Source organism: Stenella coeruleoalba (genome assembly GCF_951394435.1).
Source record: "Stenella coeruleoalba genome assembly, contig: scaffold_37, whole genome shotgun sequence".
NCBI lineage: Eukaryota > Metazoa > Chordata > Mammalia > Artiodactyla > Delphinidae > Stenella > Stenella coeruleoalba.
In genome coordinates this window covers 50,319-74,878 of record NW_027645927.1, presented here as the reverse complement: position 1 = coordinate 74,878, position 24,560 = coordinate 50,319, and positions in this window count along the sequence as shown.

The window sequence follows — 24,560 nt, the reverse complement described above, 5'->3', positions numbered from 1 at the left end:
CATAAGTGGAAGTGCCCTAGGCTCTGTTGCTTTGTTTTTTAGATGTTTCAGGAAACACCATACACTTCTCCCGAGTGGTTGTTGGCAATTTACATCCCGCCCATCAGCATAACAAGGCTCCCAGTTCTCCATGGCCTGTCCTGCCTTTCTGGATTTTACACTTTTTTCAGATGGCCCTTTTGACCGGGGGGAAGTGAGACTTCATTGTAGTGCAGATTTCCTTTGCAAGCTTGCTTGGTTGGCCAAAAAGGGCGTATGCGTTTTTTCCTGAATATATTCAGGAAAAAACGCATACGCCCTTTTTGGCCAAGTGCATCATTGTGGACGTTCTGCCTCTTTTCCTATGCTTTCAATGCAATTCCAGTCTACCTCCTGAAATCGGTTTCCTGCAATTCTGCCCCGCTTTCAAGTCCTCTTGGCAGCCTTACTTCAGTCTATTTTTGGACGATAGCTGTCATTTATAACTCTGCAGGTTTGTGAATTACAGTGCCCCTGAGCTCCTTTCTTCAACTCGCTTTCTTTTGAGCTGGCCGCAACACCGCAGGATGGCTTCAGGCCCTAATCTGGTTCCGGCACGGCACTCTGAGCCTTTGGTTATTTCCTCTTTCTGGTGGGAAATGAGAGTTAAATTTGCCCGTCCAGACACCTCCAGCTAGCCTCTCATTGGTTCTCGCTATTCCTGTTCATCTTCCGCAGAAATTGCAAACTGAGCCAAACAAGAGGTTAAAGGCGCTGACTCTCCAAGTGGGGAGAGTGTTAGTAAAGCGTCTGGAATGTTGCACCTGAGTACCAGGGGAGGAAAACTGAGACATATTTGAACACGTCTCCCGTTCACATGGTTGATCATACTTGGGTTCCACATGCATGTTTTAGCTGAAGGAAGAATACCTTAAACATGGAGAGTTGAGACCCGTGTAATGGGTACCATGCAATATGACTTCAAAGGGTCTTCATTTGCTCACCGAACCTCTCCAATCCTATCACTGCTGCGTTTATGCCCCTGTACACATGCTTGATTCTCTTTTGGAGACATAGCAATCCATAGGTTTTACGATACTTACTAGTCAGGTACATTCTTAGGCGTTTAATATGCGGTGTTGAGTCCATTTCGTTGAGCAAGGAGTAGCTCTTGTCTATTCCATATTTGACTTAAGGAACTTTATCTGTGCTCATTTCAATCTCTGGTTTTATGCAGCACCCCAACTCACCTTTACCCTTAAGCAAGCATAAGTTGGTTTTCTAAATTTGAGACCCTCTTCTGTTTTGGAATGCAGTTCCTGTGTAGCCAAGTTTACATTCCGTGTATTAGTGATATCTTATGATGTTTCTTTTTCTGTGTGACTTATTTCAGTTAGAATCATCGTACCTGAATCCACTCATTATGCTGCTACGGACCTGATGACATAGATTTCATTGCTGAGTGATACTGCGTTGTAAGTAAATACCACAAGTTCTTTATCCATTTTTCACTTTCTGCGATGTTGAACTTGTACTGTAAACGAGGTTCTTGTAAACAGAGGCGTCCCAAACTATGGGGTGGCTGTGTCTTTTTGATTTTAATTTCCCTAAGCTATAGGACCATAAGTGGAAGTGCCCTAGGCTCTGTTGCTTTGTTTTTTAGATGTTTCAGGGAACACCATACACTTCTCCTGAGTGGTTGTTGGCAATTTACATCCCGCCCATCAGCATAACAAGGCTCCCAGTTCTCCATGGCCTGTCCTGCCTTTCTGGATTTTACACTTTTTTCAGATGGCCCTTTTGACCGGGGGGAAGTGAGACTTCATTGTAGTGCAGATTTCCTTTGCAAGCTTGCTTGGTTGGCCAAAAAGGGCGTATGCGTTTTTTCCTGAATATATTCAGGAAAAAACGCATACGCCCTTTTTGGCCAAGTGCATCATTGTGGACGTTCTGCCTCTTTTCCTATGCTTTCAATGCAATTCCAGTCTACCTCCTGAAATCGGTTTCCTGCAATTCTGCCCCGCTTTCAAGTCCTCTTGGCAGCCTTACTTCAGTCTATTTTTGGACGATAGCTGTCATTTATAACTCTGCAGGTTTGTGAATTACAGTGCCCCTGAGCTCCTTTCTTCAACTCGCTTTCTTGTGAGCTGGCCGCAACACCGCAGGATGGCTTCAGGCCCTAATCTGGTTCCGGCACGGCACGCTGAGCCTTTGGTTATTTCCTCATCCTGGTGGGAAATGAGAGTTAAAATTGCCCGTCCAGACACCTCCAGCTAGTCTCTCATTGGTTCTCGCTATTCCTGTTCATCTTCCGCAGAAATTGCAAACTGGGCCAAACAGGAGGTTAAAGGCGCTGACTCTCCAAGTGGGGAGAGTGTTAGTAAAGCGTCTGGAATGTTGCACCCGAGTACCAGGGGAGAAAAACTGAGACATATTTGAACACGTCTCCCGTTCACACGGTTGATCATACTCTGGGTTCCACCTGCATGTTTTAGCTGAAGGAAGAATACTTTAAATCTGCAGAGTTGAGACCCGTGGAATGGGTCCCATGCAATATGACTTCAAAGGGTCTTCATTTGCTCACCGAACCTCTCCAATCCTATCACTGCTGCGTTTATGCCCCTGTACACACGCTTGATTCTCTTTTGGAGACATAGCAATCCATAGGTTTTAAGATACTTACTAGTCAGGTACATTCTTAGGCGTTTAATATGGGGTGTTGAGTCCATTTCGTTGAGCAAGGAGTAGCTCTTGTCTATTCCATATTTGGCTTAAGGAACTTTATCTGTGCTCATTTCAATCTCTGGTTTTATGCAGCACCCCAACTCACCTTTCCCCTTAAACAAGCATAAGTTGCTTTTCTAAATTTGAGACCCTGTTCTGTTTTGGAATTCAGTTCCTGTGTAGCCAAGTTTACATTCTGTGTATTAGTGATATCTTATGATGTTTCTTTTTCTGTGTGACTTATTTAAGTTAGAATCATCGTTCCTGAATCCACTCATTATGCTGCTACGGGCCTGATGACATAGATTTCATTGCTGAGTGATACTGCATTGTACGTAAGTACCACAAGTTCTTTATCCATTTTTCACTTTCTGTGATATTGAACTTGTACGGTAAACGAGGTTCTTGTAAACAGAGGCGTCCCAAACTTTGGGGTGGCTGTGTCTTTTTGATTTTAATTTCCCTAAGCTATAGGACCATAAGTGGCAGTGCCCTAGGCTCTGTTGCTTTGTTTTTTAGATGTTTCAGGAAACACCATACACTTCTCCCGAGTGTCTGTTGGCAATTTCCATCCCGCCCATCAGCATAACAAGGCTCCCAGTTCTCCATGGCCTGTCCTGCCTTTCTGGATTTTACACTTTTTTCAGATGGCCCTTTTGACCGGGGGGAAGTGAGACTTCATTGTAGTGCAGATTTCCTTTGCAAGCTTGCTTGGTTGGCCAAAAAGGGCGTATGCGTTTTTTCCTGAATATATTCAGGAAAAAACGCATACGCCCTTTTTGGCCAAGTGCATCATTGTGGACGTTCTGCCTCTTTTCCTATGCTTTCAATGCAATTCCAGTCTACCTCCTGAAATCGGTTTCCTGCAATTCTGCCCCGCTTTCAAGTCCTCTTGGCAACCTTACTTCAGTCTATTTTTGGACGATAGCTGTCATTTATAACTCTGCAGGTTTGTGAATTACAGTGCCCCTGAGCTCCTTTCTTCAACTCGCTTTCTTGTGAGCTGGCCGCAACACCGCAGGATGGCTTCAGGCCCTAATCTGCTACCGGCACGGCACGCTGAGCCTTTGGTTATTTCCTCTTCCTGGTGGGAAATGAGAGTTAAATTTGCCCGTCCAGACACCTCCAGCTAGTCTCTCATTGGTTCTCCCTATTCCTGTTCATCTTGCGCAGAAATTGCAAACTGGGCCAAACAGGAGGTTAAAGGCGCTGACTCTCCAAGTGGGGAGAGTGTTAGTAAAGCGTCTGGAATGTTGCACCCGAGTACCAGGGGAGGAAAACTGAGACATATTTGAACACGTCTCCCGATCACATGGTTGATCATACTCTAGGTTCCACATGCATGTTTTAGCTGAAGGAAGAATACCTTAAACCTGGGTAGTTGAAACCCTTGGAATGGGTACCATGCAATATGAATTCAAAGGGTCTTCATTTGCTCACCGAACCTCTCCAATCCTATCACTGCTGCGTTTATGCCCCTGTACACATGCTTGATTCTCTTTCGGAGACATAGCAATCCATAGGTTTTAAGATACTTACAAGTCAGGTACATTCTTAGTCGATTAATATGCGGTGTTGAGTCCATTTCGTTGAGCAAGGAGTAGCTCTTGTCTATTCCATATTTGGCTTAAGGAACTTTATCTGTGCTCATTTCAATCTCTGGTTTTATGCAGCACCCCAACTCACCTTTACCCTTAAGCAAGCATAAGTTGTTTTTCTAAATTTGAGACCCTGTTCTGTTCTGTAATTCAGTTCCTGTGTAGCCAAGTTTACATTCCGTGTATTACTGATATCTTATGATGTTTCTTTTTCTGTGTGACTTATTTCAGTTAGAATCATCGTACCTGAATCTACTCATTATGCTGCTACGGGCCTGATGACATAGATTTCATTGCTGAGTGATACTGCATTGTACGTAAGTACCACAAGTTCTTTATCCATTTTTCACTTTCTGCGATGTTGAACTTGTACTGTAAACGAGGTTCTTGTAAACAGAGCCGTTCCAAACTTTGGGGTGGCTGTGTCTTTTTCATTTTAATTTCCCTAAGCTATAGGACCATAAGTGGAAGTGCCCTAGGCTCTGTTGCTTTGTTTTTTAGATGTTTCAGGAAACACCATACACTTCTCCCGAGTGGTTGTTGGCAATTTCCATCCCGCCCATCAGCATAACAAGGCTCCCAGTTCTCCATGGCCTGTCCTGCCTTTCTGGATTTTACACTTTTTTCAGATGGCCCTTTTGACCGGGGGGAAGTGAGACTTCATTGTAGTGCAGATTTCCTTTGCAAGCTTGCTTGGTTGGCCAAAAAGGGCGTATGCGTTTTTTCCTGAATATATTCAGGAAAAAACGCATACGCCCTTTTTGGCCAAGTGCATCATTGTGGACGTTCTGCCTCTTTTCCTATGCTTTCAATGCAATTCCATTCTACCTCCTGAAATCGGTTTCCTGCAATTCTGCCCCGCTTTCAAGTCCTCTTGGCAGCCTTACTTCAGTCTATTTTTGGACGATAGCTGTCATTTATAACTCTGCAGGTTTGTGAATTACAGTGCCCCTGAGCTCCTTTCTTCAACTCGCTTTCTTTTGAGCTGGCCGCAACACCGCAGGATGGCTTCAGGCCCTAATCTGGTTCCGGCACGGCACTCTGAGCCTTTGGTTATTTCCTCTTTCTGGTGGGAAATGAGAGTTAAATTTGCCCGTCCAGACACCTCCAGCTAGCCTCTCATTGGTTCTCGCTATTCCTGTTCATCTTCCGCAGAAATTGCAAACTGAGCCAAACAGGAGGTTAAAGGCGCTGACTCTCCAAGTGGGGAGAGTGTTAGTAAAGCGTCTGGAATGTTGCACCTGAGTACCAGGGGAGGAAAACTGAGACATATTTGAACACGTCTCCCGTTCACATGGTTGATCATACTTGGGTTCCACATGCATGTTTTAGCTGAAGGAAGAATACCTTAAACCTGGAGAGTTGAGACCCGTGTAATGGGTACCATGCAATATGACTTCAAAGGGTCTTCATTTGCTCACCGAACCTCTCCAATCCTATCACTGCTGCGTTTATGCCCCTGTACACACGCTTGATTCTCTTTTGGAGACATAGCAATCCATAGGTTTTACGATACTTACTAGTCAGGTACATTCTTAGGCGTTTAATATGCGGTGTTGAGTCCATTTCGTTGAGCAAGGAGTAGCTCTTGTCTATTCCATATTTGACTTAAGGAACTTTATCTGTGCTCATTTCAATCTCTGGTTTTATGCAGCACCCCAACTCACCTTTCCCCTTAAGCAAGCATAAGTTGGTTTTCTAAATTTGAGACCCTCTTCTGTTTTGGAATGCAGTTCCTGTGTAGCCAAGTTTACATTCCGTGTATTAGTGATATCTTATGATGTTTCTTTTTCTGTGTGACTTATTTCAGTTAGAATCATCGTACCTGAATCCACTCATTATGCTGCTACGGGCCTGATGACATAGATTTCATTGCTGAGTGATACTGCGTTGTAAGTAAATACCACAAGTTCTTTATCCATTTTTCACTTTCTGCGATGTTGAACTTGTACTGTAAACGAGGTTCTTGTAAACAGAGGCGTCCCAAACTATGGGGTGGCTGTGTCTTTTTGATTTTAATTTCCCTAAGCTATAGGACCATAAGTGGAAGTGCCCTAGGCTCTGTTGCTTTGTTTTTTAGATGTTTCAGGGAACACCATACACTTCTCCTGAGTGGTTGTTGGCAATTTACATCCCGCCCATCAGCATAACAAGGCTCCCAGTTCTCCATGGCCTGTCCTGCCTTTCTGGATTTTACACTTTTTTCAGATGGCCCTTTTGACCGGGGGGAAGTGAGACTTCATTGTAGTGCAGATTTCCTTTGCAAGCTTGCTTGGTTGGCCAAAAAGGGCGTATGCGTTTTTTCCTGAATATATTCAGGAAAAAACGCATACGCCCTTTTTGGCCAAGTGCATCATTGTGGACGTTCTGCCTCTTTTCCTATGCTTTCAATGCAATTCCAGTCTACCTCCTGAAATCGGTTTCCTGCAATTCTGCCCCGCTTTCAAGTCCTCTTGGCAGCCTTACTTCAGTCTATTTTTGGACGATAGCTGTCATTTATAACTCTGCAGGTTTGTGAATTACAGTGCCCCTGAGCTCCTTTCTTCAACTCGCTTTCTTGTGAGCTGGCCGCAACACCGCAGGATGGCTTCAGGCCCTAATCTGCTACCGGCACGGCACGCTGAGCCTTTGGTTATTTCCTCTTCCTGGTGGGAAATGAGAGTTAAATTTGCCCGTCCAGACACCTCCAGCTAGTCTCTCATTGGTTCTCGCTATTCCTGTTCATCTTGCGCAGAAATTGCAAACTGGGCCAAACAGGAGGTTAAAGGCGCTGACTCTCCAAGTGGGGAGAGTGTTAGTAAAGCGTCTGGAATGTTGCACCCGAGTACCAGGGTACGAAAACTGAGACATATTTGAACACGTCTCCTGATCACATCGTTGATCATACTCTAGGTTCTACATGCATGTTTTAGCTGAAGGAAGAATACCTTAAACCTGGGTAGTTGAAACCCGTGGAATGGGTACCATGCAATATGACTTCAAAGGGTCTTCATTTGCTCACCGAACCTCTCCAATCCTATCACTGCTGCGTTTATGCCCCTGTACACACGCTTGATTCTCTTTTGGAGACATAGCAATCCATAGGTTTTACGATACTTACTAGTCAGGTACATTCTTAAGCGTTTAATATGCGGTGTTGAGTCCATTTCGTTGAGCAAGGAGTAGCTCTTGTCTATTCCATATTTGGCTTAAGGACCTTTATCTGTGCTCATTTCAATCTCTGGTTTTATGCAGCACCCCAACTCACCTTTCCCCTTAAGCAAGCATAAGTTGCTTTTCTAAATTTGAGACCCTGTTGTGTTTTGGAATTCAGTTCCTGTGTAGCCAAGTTTACATTCTGTGTATTAGTGATACCTTATGATGTTTCTTTTTCTGTGTGACTTATTTCAGTTAGAATCATCGTACCTGAATCCACTCATTATGCTGCTACGGGCCTGATGACATAGATTTCATTGCTGAGTGATACTGCATTGTACGTAAGTACCACAAGTTCTTTATCCATTTTTCACTCTCTGTGATATTGAACTTGTACGGTAAATGAGGTTCTTGTAAACAGAGGCGTCCCAAACTTTGGGGTGGCTGTGTCTTTTTGATTTTAATTTTCCTAAGCTATAGGACCATAAGTGGAAGTGCCCTAGGTTCTGTTGCTTTGTTTTTTAGATGTTTCAGGAAACACCATACACTTCTCCCGAGTGGTTGTTGGCAATTTACATCCCTCCCATCAGCATAACAAGGCTCCCAGTTCTCCATGGCCTGTCCTGCCTTTCTGGATTTTACACTTTTTTCAGATGGCCCTTTTGACCGGGGGGAAGTGAGACTTCATTGTAGTGCAGATTTCCTTTGCAAGCTTGCTTGGTTGGCCAAAAAGGGCGTATGCGTTTTTTCCTGAATATATTCAGGAAAAAACGCATACGCCCTTTTTGGCCAAGTGCATCATTGTGGACGTTCTGCCTCTTTTCCTATGCTTTCAATGCAATTCCAGTCTACCTCCTGAAATTGGTGTCCTGCAATTCTGCCCCTCTTTCAAGTCCTCTTGGCAGCCTTACTTCAGTCTATTTTTGGACGATAGCTGTCATTTATAACTCTGCAGGTTTGTGAATTACAGTGCCCCTGAGCTCCTTTCTTCAACTTGCTTTCTTGTGACCTGGCCGCAACACCGCAGGATGGCTTCAGGCCCTAATCTGGTTCCGGCACGGCACGCTGAGCCTTTGGTTATTTCCTCTTCCTGGTGGGAAATGAGAGTTAAATTTGCCCGTCCAGACACCTCCAGCTAGTCTCTCATTGGTTCTCGCTATTCCTGTTCATCTTCCGCAGAAATTGCAAACTGGGCCAAACAGGAGGTTAAAGGCGCTGACTCTCCAAGTGGGGAGAGTGTTAGTAAAGCGTCTGGAATGTTGCACCCGAGTACCAGGGGTGGAAAACTGAGACACATTTGAACACGTCTCCCGTTCACATGGTTGATCATACTTGGGTTCCATATGCATGTTTTAGCTGAAGGAAGAATACCTTAAACCTGGAGAGTTAAGACCCGTGGAATGGGTACCATGCAATATGACTTCAAAGGGTCTTCATTTGCTCACCGAACCTCTCCAGTCCTATCACTGCTGCGTTTATGCCCCTGTACACATGCTTGATTCTCTTTCGGAGACTTAGCAATCCATAGCTTTTAAGATACTTACTAGTCAGGTACATTCTTAGGCGTTTAATATGCGGTGTTGAGTCCATTTCGTTGAGCAAGGAGTAGCTCTTGTCTATTCCATATTTGGCTTAAGGAACTTTATCTGTGCTCATTTCAATCTCTGGTTTTATGCAGCACCCCAACTCACCTTTACCCTTAAGCAAGCATAAGTTGGTTTTCTAAATTTGAGACCCTGTTCTGTTCTGTAATTCAGTTCCTGTGTAGCCAAGTTTCCATTCCGTGTATTACTGATATCTTATGATGTTTCTTTTTCTGTGTGACTTACTTCAGTTAGAATCATCATACCTGAATCCACTCATTGTGCTGCTAAGGGCCTGATGACACAGATTTCATTGCTGAGTGATATTGCTTTGTAAGTAAATACCACAACTTCTTTATCCATTTTTCACTTTCTGCGATGTTGAACTTGTACTGTAAACGAGGTTCTTGTAAACAGAGGCGTCCCAAACTTTGGGGTGGCTGTGTCTTTTTGATTTTAATTTCCCTAAGCTATAGGACCATAAGTGGAAGTGCCCTAGGTTCTGTTGCTTTGTTTTTTAGATGTTTCAGGAAACACCATACACTTCTCCCCAGTGGTTGTTGGCAATTTACATCCCGCCCATCAGCATAACAAGGCTCCCAGTTCTCCATGGCCTGTCCTGCCTTTCTGGATTTTACACTTTTTTCAGATGGCCCTTTTGACCGGGGAGAAGTGAGACTTCATTGTAGTGCAGATTTCCTTTGCAAGCTTGCTTGGTTGGCCAAAAAGGGCGTATGCGTTTTTTCCTGAATATATTCAGGAAAAAACGCATACGCCCTTTTTGGCCAAGTGCATCATTGTGGACGTTCTGCCTCTTTTCCTATGCTTTCAATGCAATTCCAGTCTACCTCCTGAAATCGGTTTCCTGCAATTCTGCCCCGCTTTCAAGTCCTCTTGGCAGCCTTACTTCAGTCTATTTTTGGACGATAGCTGTCATTTATAACTCTGCAGGTTTGTGAATTACAGTGCCCCTGAGCTCCTTTCTTCAACTCGCTTTCTTTTGAGCTGGCCGCAACACCGCATGATGGCTTCAGGCCCTAATCTTGTTCCAGTACGGCACGCTGAGCCTTTGGTTATTTCCTCTTCATGGTGGGAAATGAGAGTTAAATTTGCCCGTCCAGACACCTCCAGCTAGCCTCTCATTGGTTCTCGCTATTCCTGTTCATCTTCCGCAGAAATTGCAAACTGGGCCAAACAGGAGGTTAAAGGCACTGACTCTCCAAGTGGGGAGAGTGTTAGTAAAGCGTCTGGAATGTTGCACCCGAGTACCAGGGGAGGAAAACTGAGACATATTTGAACACGTCTCCCGATCACATGGTTGATCATACTCTAGGTTCCACATGCATGTTTTAGCTGAAGGAAGAATACCTTAAACCTGGGTAGTTGAAACCCTTGGAATGGGTACCATGCAATATGACTTCAAAGGGTCTTCATTTGCTCACCGAACCTCTCCAATCCTATCACTGCTGCGTTTATGCCCCTGTACACACGCTTGATTCTCTTTTGGAGACATAGCAATCCATAGGTTTTACGATACTTACTAGTCAGGTACATTCTTAAGCGTTTAATATGCGGTGTTGAGTCCATTTCGTTGAGCAAGGAGTAGCTCTTGTCTATTCCATATTTGGCTTAAGGACCTTTATCTGTGCTCATTTCAATCTCTGGTTTTATGCAGCACCCCAACTCACCTTTCCCCTTAAGCAAGCATAAGTTGCTTTTCTAAATTTGAGACCCTGTTGTGTTTTGGAATTCAGTTCCTGTGTAGCCAAGTTTACATTCTGTGTATTAGTGATACCTTATGATGTTTCTTTTTCTGTGTGACTTATTTCAGTTAGAATCATCGTACCTGAATCCACTCATTATGCTGCTACGGGCCTGATGACATAGATTTCATTGCTGAGTGATACTGCATTGTACGTAAGTACCACAAGTTCTTTATCCATTTTTCACTCTCTGTGATATTGAACTTGTACGGTAAATGAGGTTCTTGTAAACAGAGGCGTCCCAAACTTTGGGGTGGCTGTGTCTTTTTGATTTTAATTTTCCTAAGCTATAGGACCATAAGTGGAAGTGCCCTAGGTTCTGTTGCTTTGTTTTTTAGATGTTTCAGGAAACACCATACACTTCTCCCGAGTGGTTGTTGGCAATTTACATCCCTCCCATCAGCATAACAATGCTCCCAGTTCTCCATGGCCTGTCCTGCCTTTCTGGATTTTACACTTTTTTCAGATGGCCCTTTTGACCGGGGGGAAGTGAGACTTCATTGTAGTGCAGATTTCCTTTGCAAGCTTGCTTGGTTGGCCAAAAAGGGCGTATGCGTTTTTTCCTGAATATATTCAGGAAAAAACGCATACGCCCTTTTTGGCCAAGTGCATCATTGTGGACGTTCTGCCTCTTTTCCTATGCTTTCAATGCAATTCCAGTCTACCTCCTGAAATTGGTGTCCTGCAATTCTGCCCCTCTTTCAAGTCCTCTTGGCAGCCTTACTTCAGTCTATTTTTGGACGATAGCTGTCATTTATAACTCTGCAGGTTTGTGAATTACAGTGCCCCTGAGCTCCTTTCTTCAACTTGCTTTCTTGTGACCTGGCCGCAACACCGCAGGATGGCTTCAGGCCCTAATCTGGTTCCGGCACGGCACGCTGAGCCTTTGGTTATTTCCTCTTCCTGGTGGGAAATGAGAGTTAAATTTGCCCGTCCAGACACCTCCAGCTAGTCTCTCATTGGTTCTCGCTATTCCTGTTCATCTTCCGCAGAAATTGCAAACTGGGCCAAACAGGAGGTTAAAGGCGCTGACTCTCCAAGTGGGGAGAGTGTTAGTAAAGCGTCTGGAATGTTGCACCCGAGTACCAGGGGTGGAAAACTGAGACACATTTGAACACGTCTCCCGTTCACATGGTTGATCATACTTGGGTTCCACATGCATGTTTTAGCTGAAGGAAGAATACCTTAAACCTGGAGAGTTAAGACCCGTGGAATGGGTACCATGCAATATGACTTCAAAGGGTCTTCATTTGCTCACCGAACCTCTCCAGTCCTATCACTGCTGCGTTTATGCCCCTGTACACATGCTTGATTCTCTTTCGGAGACTTAGCAATCCATAGCTTTTAAGATACTTACTAGTCAGGTACATTCTTAGGCGTTTAATATGCGGTGTTGAGTCCATTTCGTTGAGCAAGGAGTAGCTCTTGTCTATTCCATATTTGGCTTAAGGAACTTTATCTGTGCTCATTTCAATCTCTGGTTTTATGCAGCACCCCAACTCACCTTTACCCTTAAGCAAGCATAAGTTGGTTTTCTAAATTTGAGACCCTGTTCTGTTCTGTAATTCAGTTCCTGTGTAGCCAAGTTTCCATTCCGTGTATTACTGATATCTTATGATGTTTCTTTTTCTGTGTGACTTACTTCAGTTAGAATCATCATACCTGAATCCACTCATTGTGCTGCTAAGGGCCTGATGACACAGATTTCATTGCTGAGTGATATTGCTTTGTAAGTAAATACCACAACTTCTTTATCCATTTTTCACTTTCTGCGATGTTGAACTTGTACTGTAAACGAGGTTCTTGTAAACAGAGGCGTCCCAAACTTTGGGGTGGCTGTGTCTTTTTGATTTTAATTTCCCTAAGCTATAGGACCATAAGTGGAAGTGCCCTAGGTTCTGTTGCTTTGTTTTTTAGATGTTTCAGGAAACACCATACACTTCTCCCCAGTGGTTGTTGGCAATTTACATCCCGCCCATCAGCATAACAAGGCTCCCAGTTCTCCATGGCCTGTCCTGCCTTTCTGGATTTTACACTTTTTTCAGATGGCCCTTTTGAACGGGGAGAAGTGAGACTTCATTGTAGTGCAGATTTCCTTTGCAAGCTTGCTTGGTTGGCCAAAAAGGGCGTATGCGTTTTTTCCTGAATATATTCAGGAAAAAACGCATACGCCCTTTTTGGCCAAGTGCATCATTGTGGACGTTCTGCCTCTTTTCCTATGCTTTCAATGCAATTCCAGTCTACCTCCTGAAATCGGTTTCCTGCAATTCTGCCCCGCTTTCAAGTCCTCTTGGCAGCCTTACTTCAGTCTATTTTTGGACGATAGCTGTCATTTATAACTCTGCAGGTTTGTGAATTACAGTGCCCCTGAGCTCCTTTCTTCAACTCGCTTTCTTTTGAGCTGGCCGCAACACCGCATGATGGCTTCAGGCCCTAATCTTGTTCCAGTACGGCACGCTGAGCCTTTGGTTATTTCCTCTTCATGGTGGGAAATGAGAGTTAAATTTGCCCGTCCAGACACCTCCAGCTAGCCTCTCATTGGTTCTCGCTATTCCTGTTCATCTTCCGCAGAAATTGCAAACTGGGCCAAACAGGAGGTTAAAGGCACTGACTCTCCAAGTGGGGAGAGTGTTAGTAAAGCGTCTGGAATGTTGCACCCGAGTACCAGGGGAGGAAAACTGAGACATATTTGAACACGTCTCCCGATCACATGGTTGATCATACTCTAGGTTCCACATGCATGTTTTAGCTGAAGGAAGAATACCTTAAACCTGGGTAGTTGAAACCCTTGGAATGGGTACCATGCAATATGACTTCAAAGGGTCTTCATTTGCTCACCGAACCTCTCCAATCCTATCACTGCTGCGTTTATGCCCCTGTACACATGCTTGATTCTCTTTCGGAGACATAGCAATCCATAGGTTTTAAGATACTTACAAGTCAGGTACATTCTTAGTCGATTAATATGCGGTGTTGAGTCCATTTCGTTGAGCAAGGAGTAGCTCTTGTCTATTCCATATTTGGCTTAAGGAACTTTATCTGTGCTCATTTCAATCTCTGGTTTTATGCAGCACCCCAACTCACCTTTACCCTTAAGCAAGCATAAGTTGTTTTTCTAAATTTGAGACCCTGTTCTGTTCTGTAATTCAGTTCCTGTGTAGCCAAGTTTACATTCCGTGTATTACTGATATCTTATGATGTTTCTTTTTCTGTGTGACTTATTTCAGTTAGAATCATCGTACCTGAATCTACTCATTATGCTGCTACGGGCCTGATGACATAGATTTCATTGCTGAGTGATACTGCATTGTACGTAAGTACCACAAGTTCTTTATCCATTTTTCACTTTCTGCGATGTTGAACTTGTACTGTAAACGAGGTTCTTGTAAACAGAGCCGTTCCAAACTTTGGGGTGGCTGTGTCTTTTTCATTTTAATTTCCCTAAGCTATAGGACCATAAGTGGAAGTGCCCTAGGCTCTGTTGCTTTGTTTTTTAGATGTTTCAGGAAACACCATACACTTCTCCCGAGTGGTTGTTGGCAATTTACATCCCGCCCATCAGCATAACAAGGCTCCCAGTTCTCCATGGCCTGTCCTGCCTTTCTGGATTTTACACTTTTTTCAGATGGCCCTTTTGACCGGGGGGAAGTGAGACTTCATTGTAGTGCAGATTTCCTTTGCAAGCTTGCTTGGTTGGCCAAAAAGGGCGTATGCGTTTTTTCCTGAATATATTCAGGAAAAAACGCATACGCCCTTTTTGGCCAAGTGCATCATTGTGGACGTTCTGCCTCTTTTCCTATGCTTTCAATGCAATTCCAGTCTACCTCCTGAAATCGGTTTCCTGCAATTCTGCCCCGCTTTCAAGTCCTCTTGGCAGCCTTACTTCAGTCTATTTTTGGACGATAGCTGTCATTTATAACTCTGCAGGTTTGTGAATTACAGCGCCCCTGAGCTCCTTTCTTCAACTCGCTTTCTTTTGAGCTGGCCGCAACACCGCAGGATGGCTTCAGGCCCTAATCTGGTTCCGGCACGGCACTCTGAGCCTTTGGTTATTTCCTCTTTCTGGTGGGAAATGAGAGTTAAATTTGCCCGTCCAGACACCTCCAGCTAGCCTCTCATTGGTTCTCGCTATTCCTGTTCATCTTCCGCAGAAATTGCAAACTGAGCCAAACAGGAGGTTAAAGGCGCTGACTCTCCAAGTGGGGAGAGTGTTAGTAAAGCGTCTGGAATGTTGCACCTGAGTACCAGGGGAGGAAAACTGAGACATATTTGAACACGTCTCCCGTTCACATGGTTGATCATACTTGGGTTCCACATGCATGTTTTAGCTGAAGGAAGAATACCTTAAACCTGGAGAGTTGAGACCCGTGTAATGGGTACCATGCAATATGACTTCAAAGGGTCTTCATTTGCTCACCGAACCTCTCCAATCCTATCACTGCTGCGTTTATGCCCCTGTACACACGCTTGATTCTCTTTTGGAGACATAGCAATCCATAGGTTTTACGATACTTACTAGTCAGGTACATTCTTAGGCGTTTAATATGCGGTGTTGAGTCCATTTCGTTGAGCAAGGAGTAGCTCTTGTCTATTCCATATTTGACTTAAGGAACTTTATCTGTGCTCATTTCAATCTCTGGTTTTATGCAGCACCCCAACTCACCTTTCCCCTTAAGCAAGCATAAGTTGGTTTTCTAAATTTGAGACCCTCTTCTGTTTTGGAATGCAGTTCCTGTGTAGCCAAGTTTACATTCCGTGTATTAGTGATATCTTATGATGTTTCTTTTTCTGTGTGACTTATTTCAGTTAGAATCATCGTACCTGAATCCACTCATTATGCTGCTACGGGCCTGATGACATAGATTTCATTGCTGAGTGATACTGCGTTGTAAGTAAATACCACAAGTTCTTTATCCATTTTTCACTTTCTGCGATGTTGAACTTGTACTGTAAACGAGGTTCTTGTAAACAGAGGCGTCCCAAACTTTGGGGTGGCTGTGTCTTTTTGATTTTAATTTCCCTAAGCTATAGGACCATAAGTGGAAGTGCCCTAGGCTCTGTTGCTTTGTTTTTTAGATGTTTCAGGGAACACCATACACTTCTCCTGAGTGGTTGTTGGCAATTTACATCCCGCCCATCAGCATAACAAGGCTCCCAGTTCTCCATGGCCTGTCCTGCCTTTCTGGATTTTACACTTTTTTCAGATGGCCCTTTTGACCGTGGGGAAGTGAGACTTCATTGTAGTGCAGATTTCCTTTGCAAGCTTGCTTGGTTGGCCAAAAAGGGCGTATGCGTTTTTTCCTGAATATATTCAGGAAAAAACGCATACGCCCTTTTTGGCCAAGTGCATCATTGTGGACGTTCTGCCTCTTTTCCTATGCTTTCAATGCAATTCCAGTCTACCTCCTGAAATCGGTTTCCTGCAATTCTGCCCCGCTTTCAAGTCCTCTTGGCAGCCTTACTTCAGTCTATTTTTGGACGATAGCTGTCATTTATAACTCTGCAGGTTTGTGAATTACAGTGCCCCTGAGCTCCTTTCTTCAACTCGCTTTCTTTTGAGCTGGCCGCAACACCGCATGATGGCTTCAGGCCCTAATCTTGTTCCAGTACGGCACGCTGAGCCTTTGGTTATTTCCTCTTCATGGTGGGAAATGAGAGTTAAATTTGCCCGTCCAGACACCTCCAGCTAGCCTCTCATTGGTTCTCGCTATTCCTGTTCATCTTCCGCAGAAATTGCAAACTGGGCCAAACAGGAGGTTAAAGGTACTGACTCTCCAAGTGGGGAGAGTGTTAGTAAAGCGTCTGGAATGTTGCACCCGAGTACCAGGGGAGGAAAACTGAGACATATTTGAACACGTCTCCCGATCACATGGTTGATCATACTCTAGGTTCCACATGCATGTTTTAGCTGAAGGAAGAATACCTTAAACCTGGGTAGTTGAAACCCTTGGAATGGGTACCATGCAATATGACTTCAAAGGGTCTTCATTTGCTCAACGAACCTCTCCAATCCTATCACTGCTGCGTTTATGCCCCTGTACACATGCTTGATTCTCTTTCGGAGACATAGCAATCCATAGGTTTTAAGATACTTACAAGTCAGGTACATTCTTAGTCGATTAATATGCGGTGTTGAGTCCATTTCGTTGAGCAAGGAGTAGCTCTTGTCTATTCCATATTTGGCTTAAGGAACTTTATCTGTGCTCATTTAAATCTCTGGTTTTATGCAGCACCCCAACTCACCTTTACCCTTAAGCAAGCATAAGTTGTTTTTCTAAATTTGAGACCCTGTTCTGTTCTGTAATTCAGTTCCTGTGTAGCCAAGTTTACATTCCGTGTATTACTGATATCTTATGATGTTTCTTTTTCTGTGTGACTTATTTCAGTTAGAATCATCGTACCTGAATGTACTCATTATGCTGCTACGGGCCTGATGACATAGATTTCATTGCTGAGTGATACTGCATTGTACGTAAGTACCACAAGTTCTTTATCCATTTTTCACTTTCTGCGATGTTGAACTTGTACTGTAAATGAGGTTCTTGTAAACAGAGCCGTTCCAAACTTTGGGGTGGATGTGTCTTTTTCATTTTAATTTCCCTAAGCTATAGGACCATAAGTGGAAGTGCCCTAGGCTCTGTTGCTTTGTTTTTTAGATGTTTCAGGAAACACCATACACTTCTCCCGAGTGGTTGTTGGCAATTTACATCCCGCCCATCAGCATAACAAGGCTCCCAGTTCTCCATGGCCTGTCCTGCCTTTCTGGATTTTACACTTTTTTCAGATGGCCCTTTTGACCGGGGGGAAGTGAGACTTCATTGTAGTGCAGATTTCCTTTGCAAGCTTGCTTGGTTGGCCAAAAAGGGCGTATGCGTTTTTTCCTGAATATATTCAGGAAAAAACGCATACGCCCTTTTTGGCCAAGTGCATCATTGTGGACGTTCTGCCTCTTTTCCTATGCTTTCAATGCAATTCCAGTCTACCTCCTGAAATCGGTTTCCTGCAATTCTGCCCCGCTTTCAAGTCCTCTTGGCAGCCTTACTTCAGTCTATTTTTGGACGATAGCTGTCATTTATAACTCTGCAGGTTTGTGAATTACAGTGCCCCTGAGCTCCTTTCTTCAACTCGCTTTCTTTTGAGCTGGCCGCAACACCGCAGGATGGCTTCAGGCCCTAATCTGGTTCCGGCACGGCACTCTGAGCCTTTGGTTATTTCCTCTTTCTGGTGGGAAATGAGAGTTAAATTTGCCCGTCCAGACACCTCCAGCTAGCCTCTCATTGGTTCTCGCTATTCCTGTTCATCTTCCGCAGAAATTGCAAACTGAGCCAAACAAGAGGTTAAAGGCGCTGACTCTCCAAGTGGGGAGAGTGTTAGTAAAGCGTCTGGAATGTTGCACCTGAGTACCAGGGGAGGAAAACTGAGACATATTTGAACACGTCTCCCGTTCACATGGTTGATCATACTTGGGTTCCACATGCATGTTTTAGCTGAAGGAAGAATACCTTAAACCTGGAGAGTTGAGACCCGTGTAATGGGTACCATGCAATATGACTTCAAAGGGTCTTCATTTGCTCACCGAACCTCTCCAATCCTATCACTGCTGCGTTTATGCCCCTGTACACATGCTTGATTCTCTTTTGGAGACATAGCAATCCATAGGTTTTACGATACTTACTAGTCAGGTACATTCTTAGGCGTTTAATATGCGGTGTTGAGTCCATTTCGTTGAGCAAGGAGTAGCTCTTGTCTATTCCATATTTGACTTAAGGAACTTTATCTGTGCTCATTTCAATCTCTGGTTTTATGCAGCACCCCAACTCACCTTTACCCTTAAGCAAGCATAAGTTGGTTTTCTAAATTTGAGACCCTCTTCTGTTTTGGAATGCAGTTCCTGTGTAGCCAAGTTTACATTCCGTGTATTAGTGATATCTTATGATGTTTCTTTTTCTGTGTGACTTATTTCAGTTAGAATCATCGTACCTGAATCCACTCATTATGCTGCTACGGACCTGATGACATAGATTTCATTGCTGAGTGATACTGCGTTGTAAGTAAATACCACAAGTTCTTTATCCATTTTTCACTTTCTGCGATGTTGAACTTGTACTGTAAACGAGGTTCTTGTAAACAGAGGCGTCCCAAACTATGGGGTGGCTGTGTCTTTTTGATTTTAATTTCCCTAAGCTATAGGACCATAAGTGGAAGTGCCCTAGGCTCTGTTGCTTTGTTTTTTAGATGTTTCAGGGAACACCATACACTTCTCCTGAGTGGTTGTTGGCAATTTACATCCCGCCCATCAGCATAACAAGGCTCCCAGTTCTCCATGGCCTGTCCTGCCTTTCTGGATTTTACACTTTTTTCAGATGGCCCTTTTGACCGGGGGGAAGTGAGACTTCATTGTAGTGCAGATTTCCTTTGCAAGCTTGCTTGGTTGGCCAAAAAGGGCGTATGCGTTTTTTCCTGAATATATTCAGGAAAAAACGCATACGCCCTTTTTGGCCAAGTGCATCATTGTGGACGTTCTGCCTCTTTTCCTATGCTTTCAATGCAATTCCAGTCTACCTCCTGAAATCGGTTTCCTGCAATTCTGCCCCGCTTTCAAGTCCTCTTGGCAGCCTTACTTCAGTCTATTTTTGGACGATAGCTGTCATTTATAACTCTGCAGGTTTGTGAATTACAGTGCCCCTGAGCTCCTTTCTTCAACTCGCTTTCTTGTGAGCTGGCCGCAACACCGCAGGATGGCTTCAGGCCCTAATCTGGTTCCGGCACGGCACGCTGAGCCTTTGGTTATTTCCTCATCCTGGTGGGAAATGAGAGTTAAAATTGCCCGTCCAGACACCTCCAGCTAGTCTCTCATTGGTTCTCGCTATTCCTGTTCATCTTCCGCAGAAATTGCAAACTGGGCCAAACAGGAGGTTAAAGGCGCTGACTCTCCAAGTGGGGAGAGTGTTAGTAAAGCGTCTGGAATGTTGCACCCGAGTACCAGGGGAGAAAAACTGAGACATATTTGAACACGTCTCCCGTTCACACGGTTGATCATACTCTGGGTTCCACCTGCATGTTTTAGCTGAAGGAAGAATACTTTAAACCTGCAGAGTTGAGACCCGTGGAATGGGTCCCATGCAATATGACTTCAAAGGGTCTTCATTTGCTCACCGAACCTCTCCAATCCTATCACTGCTGCGTTTATGCCCCTGTACACACGCTTGATTCTCTTTTGGAGACATAGCAATCCATAGGTTTTAAGATACTTACTAGTCAGGTACATTCTTAGGCGTTTAATATGGGGTGTTGAGTCCATTTCGTTGAGCAAGGAGTAGCTCTTGTCTATTCCATATTTGGCTTAAGGAACTTTATCTGTGCTCATTTCAATCTCTGGTTTTATGCAGCACCCCAACTCACCTTTCCCCTTAAACAAGCATAAGTTGCTTTTCTAAATTTGAGACCCTGTTCTGTTTTGGAATTCAGTTCCTGTGTAGCCAAGTTTACATTCTGTGTATTAGTGATATCTTATGATGTTTCTTTTTCTGTGTGACTTATTTAAGTTAGAATCATCGTTCCTGAATCCACTCATTATGCTGCTACAGGCCTGATGACATAGATTTCATTGCTGAGTGATACTGCATTGTACGTAAGTACCACAAGTTCTTTATCCATTTTTCACTTTCTGTGATATTGAACTTGTACGGTAAACGAGGTTCTTGTAAACAGAGGCGTCCCAAACTTTGGGGTGGCTGTGTCTTTTTTATTTTAATTTCCCTAAGCTATAGGACCATAAGTGGCAGTGCCCTAGGCTCTGTTGCTTTGTTTTTTAGATGTTTCAGGAAACACCATACACTTCTCCCGAGTGTCTGTTGGCAATTTCCATCCCGCCCATCAGCATAACAAGGCTCCCAGTTCTCCATGGCCTGTCCTGCCTTTCTGGATTTTACACTTTTTTCAGATGGCCCTTTTGACCGGGGGGAAGTGAGACTTCATTGTAGTGCAGATTTCCTTTGCAAGCTTGCTTGGTTGGCCAAAAAGGGCGTATGCGTTTTTTCCTGAATATATTCAGGAAAAAACGCATACGCCCTTTTTGGCCAAGTGCATCATTGTGGACGTTCTGCCTCTTTTCCTATGCTTTCAATGCAATTCCAGTCTACCTCCTGAAATCGGTTTCCTGCAATTCTGCCCCGCTTTCAAGTCCTCTTGGCAGCCTTACTTCAGTCTATTTTTGGACGATAGCTGTCATTTATAACTCTGCAGGTTTGTGAATTACAGTGCCCCTGAGCTCCTTTCTTCAACTCGCTTTCTTGTGAGCTGGCCGCAACACCGCAGGATGGCTTCAGGCCCTAATCTGCTACCGGCACGGCACGCTGAGCCTTTGGTTATTTCCTCTTCCTGGTGGGAAATGAGAGTTAAATTTGCCCGTCCAGACACCTCCAGCTAGTCTCTCATTGGTTCTCCCTATTCCTGTTCATCTTGCGCAGAAATTGCAAACTGGGCCAAACAGGAGGTTAAAGGCGCTGACTCTCCAAGTGGGGAGAGTGTTAGTAAAGCGTCTGGAATGTTGCACCCGAGTACCAGGGGAGGAAAACTGAGACATATTTGAACACGTCTCCCGATCACATGGTTGATCATACTCTAGGTTCCACATGCATGTTTTAGCTGAAGGAAGAATACCTTAAACCTGGGTAGTTGAAACCCTTGGAATGGGTACCATGCAATATGAATTCAAAGGGTCTTCATTTGCTCACTGAACCTCTCCAATCCTATCACTGCTGCGTTTATGCCCCTGTACACATGCTTGATTCTCTTTCGGAGACATAGCAATCCATAGGTTTTAAGATACTTACAAGTCAGGTACATTCTTAGTCGATTAATATGCGGTGTTGAGTCCATTTCGTTGAGCAAGGAGTAGCTCTTGTCTATTCCATATTTGGCTTAAGGAACTTTATCTGTGCTCATTTCAATCTCTGGTTTTATGCAGCACCCCAACTCACCTTTACCCTTAAGCAAGCATAAGTTGTTTTTCTAAATTTGAGACCCTGTTCTGTTCTGTAATTCAGTTCCTGTGTAGCCAAGTTTACATTCCGTGTATTACTGATAACTTATGATGTTTCTTTTTCTGTGTGACTTATTTCAGTTAGAATCATCGTACCTGAATCTACTCATTATGCTGCTACGGGCCTGATGACATAGATTTCATTGCTGAGTGATACTGCATTGTACGTAAGTACCACAAGTTCTTTATCCATTTTTCACTTTCTGCGATGTTGAACTTGTACTGTAAACGAGGTTCTTGTAAACAGAGCCGTTCCAAACTTTGGGGTGGCTGTGTCTTTTTCATTTTAATTTCCCTAAGCTATAGGACCATAAGTGGAAGTGCCCTAGGCTCTGTTGCTTTGTTTTTTAGATGTTTCAGGAAACACCATACACTTCTCCCGAGTGGTTGTTGGCAATTTCCATCCCGCCCATCAGCATAACAAGGCTCCCAGTTCTCCATGGCCTGTCCTGCCTTTCTGGATTTTACACTTTTTTCAGATGGCCCTTTTGACCGGGGGGAAGTGAGACTTCATTGTAGTTCAGATTTCCTTTGCAAGCTTGCTTGGTTGGCCAAAAAGGGCGTATGCGTTTTTTCCTGAATATATTCAGGAAAAAACGCATACGCCCTTTTTGGCCAAGTGCATCATTGTGGACGTTCTGCCTCTTTTCCTATGCTTTCAATGCAATTCCAGTCTACCTCCTGAAATCGGTTTCCTGCAATTCTGCCCCGCTTTCAAGTCCTCTTGGCAGCCTTACTTCAGTCTATTTTTGGACGATAGCTGTCATTTATAACTCTGCAGGTTTGTGAATTACAGTGCCCCTGAGCTCCTTTCTTCAACTCGCTTTCTTTTGAGCTGGCCGCAACACCGCAGGATGGCTTCAGGCCCTAATCTGGTTCCGGCACGGCACTCTGAGCCTTTGGTTATTTCCTCTTTCTGGTGGGAAATGAGAGTTAAATTTGCCCGTCCAGACACCTCCAGCTAGCCTCTCATTGGTTCTCGCTATTCCTGTTCATCTTCCGCAGAAATTGCAAACTGAGCCAAACAGGAGGTTAAAGGCGCTGACTCTCCAAGTGGGGAGAGTGTTAGTAAAGCGTCTGGAATGTTGCACCTGAGTACCAGGGGAGGAAAACTGAGACATATTTGAACACGTCTCCCGTTCACATGGTTGATCATACTTGGGTTCCACATGCATGTTTTAGCTGAAGGAAGAATACCTTAAACCTGGAGAGTTGAGACCCGTGTAATGGGTACCATGCAATATGACTTCAAAGGGTCTTCATTTGCTCACCGAACCTCTCCAATCCTATCACTGCTGCGTTTATGCCCCTGTACACACGCTTGATTCTCTTTTGGAGACATAGCAATCCATAGGTTTTACGATACTTACTAGTCAGGTACATTCTTAGGCGTTTAATATGCGGTGTTGAGTCCATTTCGTTGAGCAAGGAGTATCTCTTGTCTATTCCATATTTGACTTAAGGAACTTTATCTGTGCTCATTTCAATCTCTGGTTTTATGCAGCACCCCAACTCACCTTTCCCCTTAAGCAAGCATAAGTTGGTTTTCTAAATTTGAGACCCTCTTCTGTTTTGGAATGCAGTTCCTGTGTAGCCAAGTTTACATTCCGTGTATTAGTGATATCTTATGATGTTTCTTTTTCTGTGTGACTTATTTCAGTTAGAATCATCGTACCTGAATCCACTCATTATGCTGCTACGGGCCTGATGACATAGATTTCATTGCTGAGTGATACTGCGTTGTAAGTAAATACCACAAGTTCTTTATCCATTTTTCACTTTCTGCGATGTTGAACTTGTACTGTAAACGAGGTTCTTGTAAACAGAGGCGTCCCAAACTATGGGGTGGCTGTGTCTTTTTGATTTTAATTTCCCTAAGCTATAGGACCATAAGTGGAAGTGCCCTAGGCTCTGTTGCTTTGTTTTTTAGATGTTTCAGGGAACACCATACACTTCTCCTGAGTGGTTGTTGGCAATTTACATCCCGCCCATCAGCATAACAAGGCTCCCAGTTCTCCATGGCCTGTCCTGCCTTTCTGGATTTTACACTTTTTTCAGATGGCCCTTTTGACCGGGGGGAAGTGAGACTTCATTGTAGTGCAGATTTCCTTTGCAAGCTTGCTTGGTTGGCCAAAAAGGGCGTATGCGTTTTTTCCTGAATATATTCAGGAAAAAACGCATACGCCCTTTTTGGCCAAGTGCATCATTGTGGACGTTCTGCCTCTTTTCCTATGCTTTCAATGCAATTCCAGTCTACCTCCTGAAATCGGTTTCCTGCAATTCTGCCCCGCTTTCAAGTCCTCTTGGCAGCCTTACTTCAGTCTATTTTTGGACGATAGCTGTCATTTATAACTCTGCAGGTTTGTGAATTACAGTGCCCCTGAGCTCCTTTCTTCAACTCGCTTTCTTGTGAGCTGGCCGCAACACCGCAGGATGGCTTCAGGCCCTAATCTGCTACCGGCACGGCACGCTGAGCCTTTGGTTATTTCCTCTTCCTGGTGGGAAATGAGAGTTAAATTTGCCCGTCCAGACACCTCCAGCTAGTCTCTCATTGGTTCTCCCTATTCCTGTTCATCTTGCGCAGAAATTGCAAACTGGGCCAAACAGGAGGTTAAAGGCGCTGACTCTCCAAGTGGGGAGAGTGTTAGTAAAGCGTCTGGAATGTTGCACCCGAGTACCAGGGTACGAAAACTGAGACATATTTGAACACGTCTCCTGATCACATCGTTGATCATACTCTAGGTTCTACATGCAT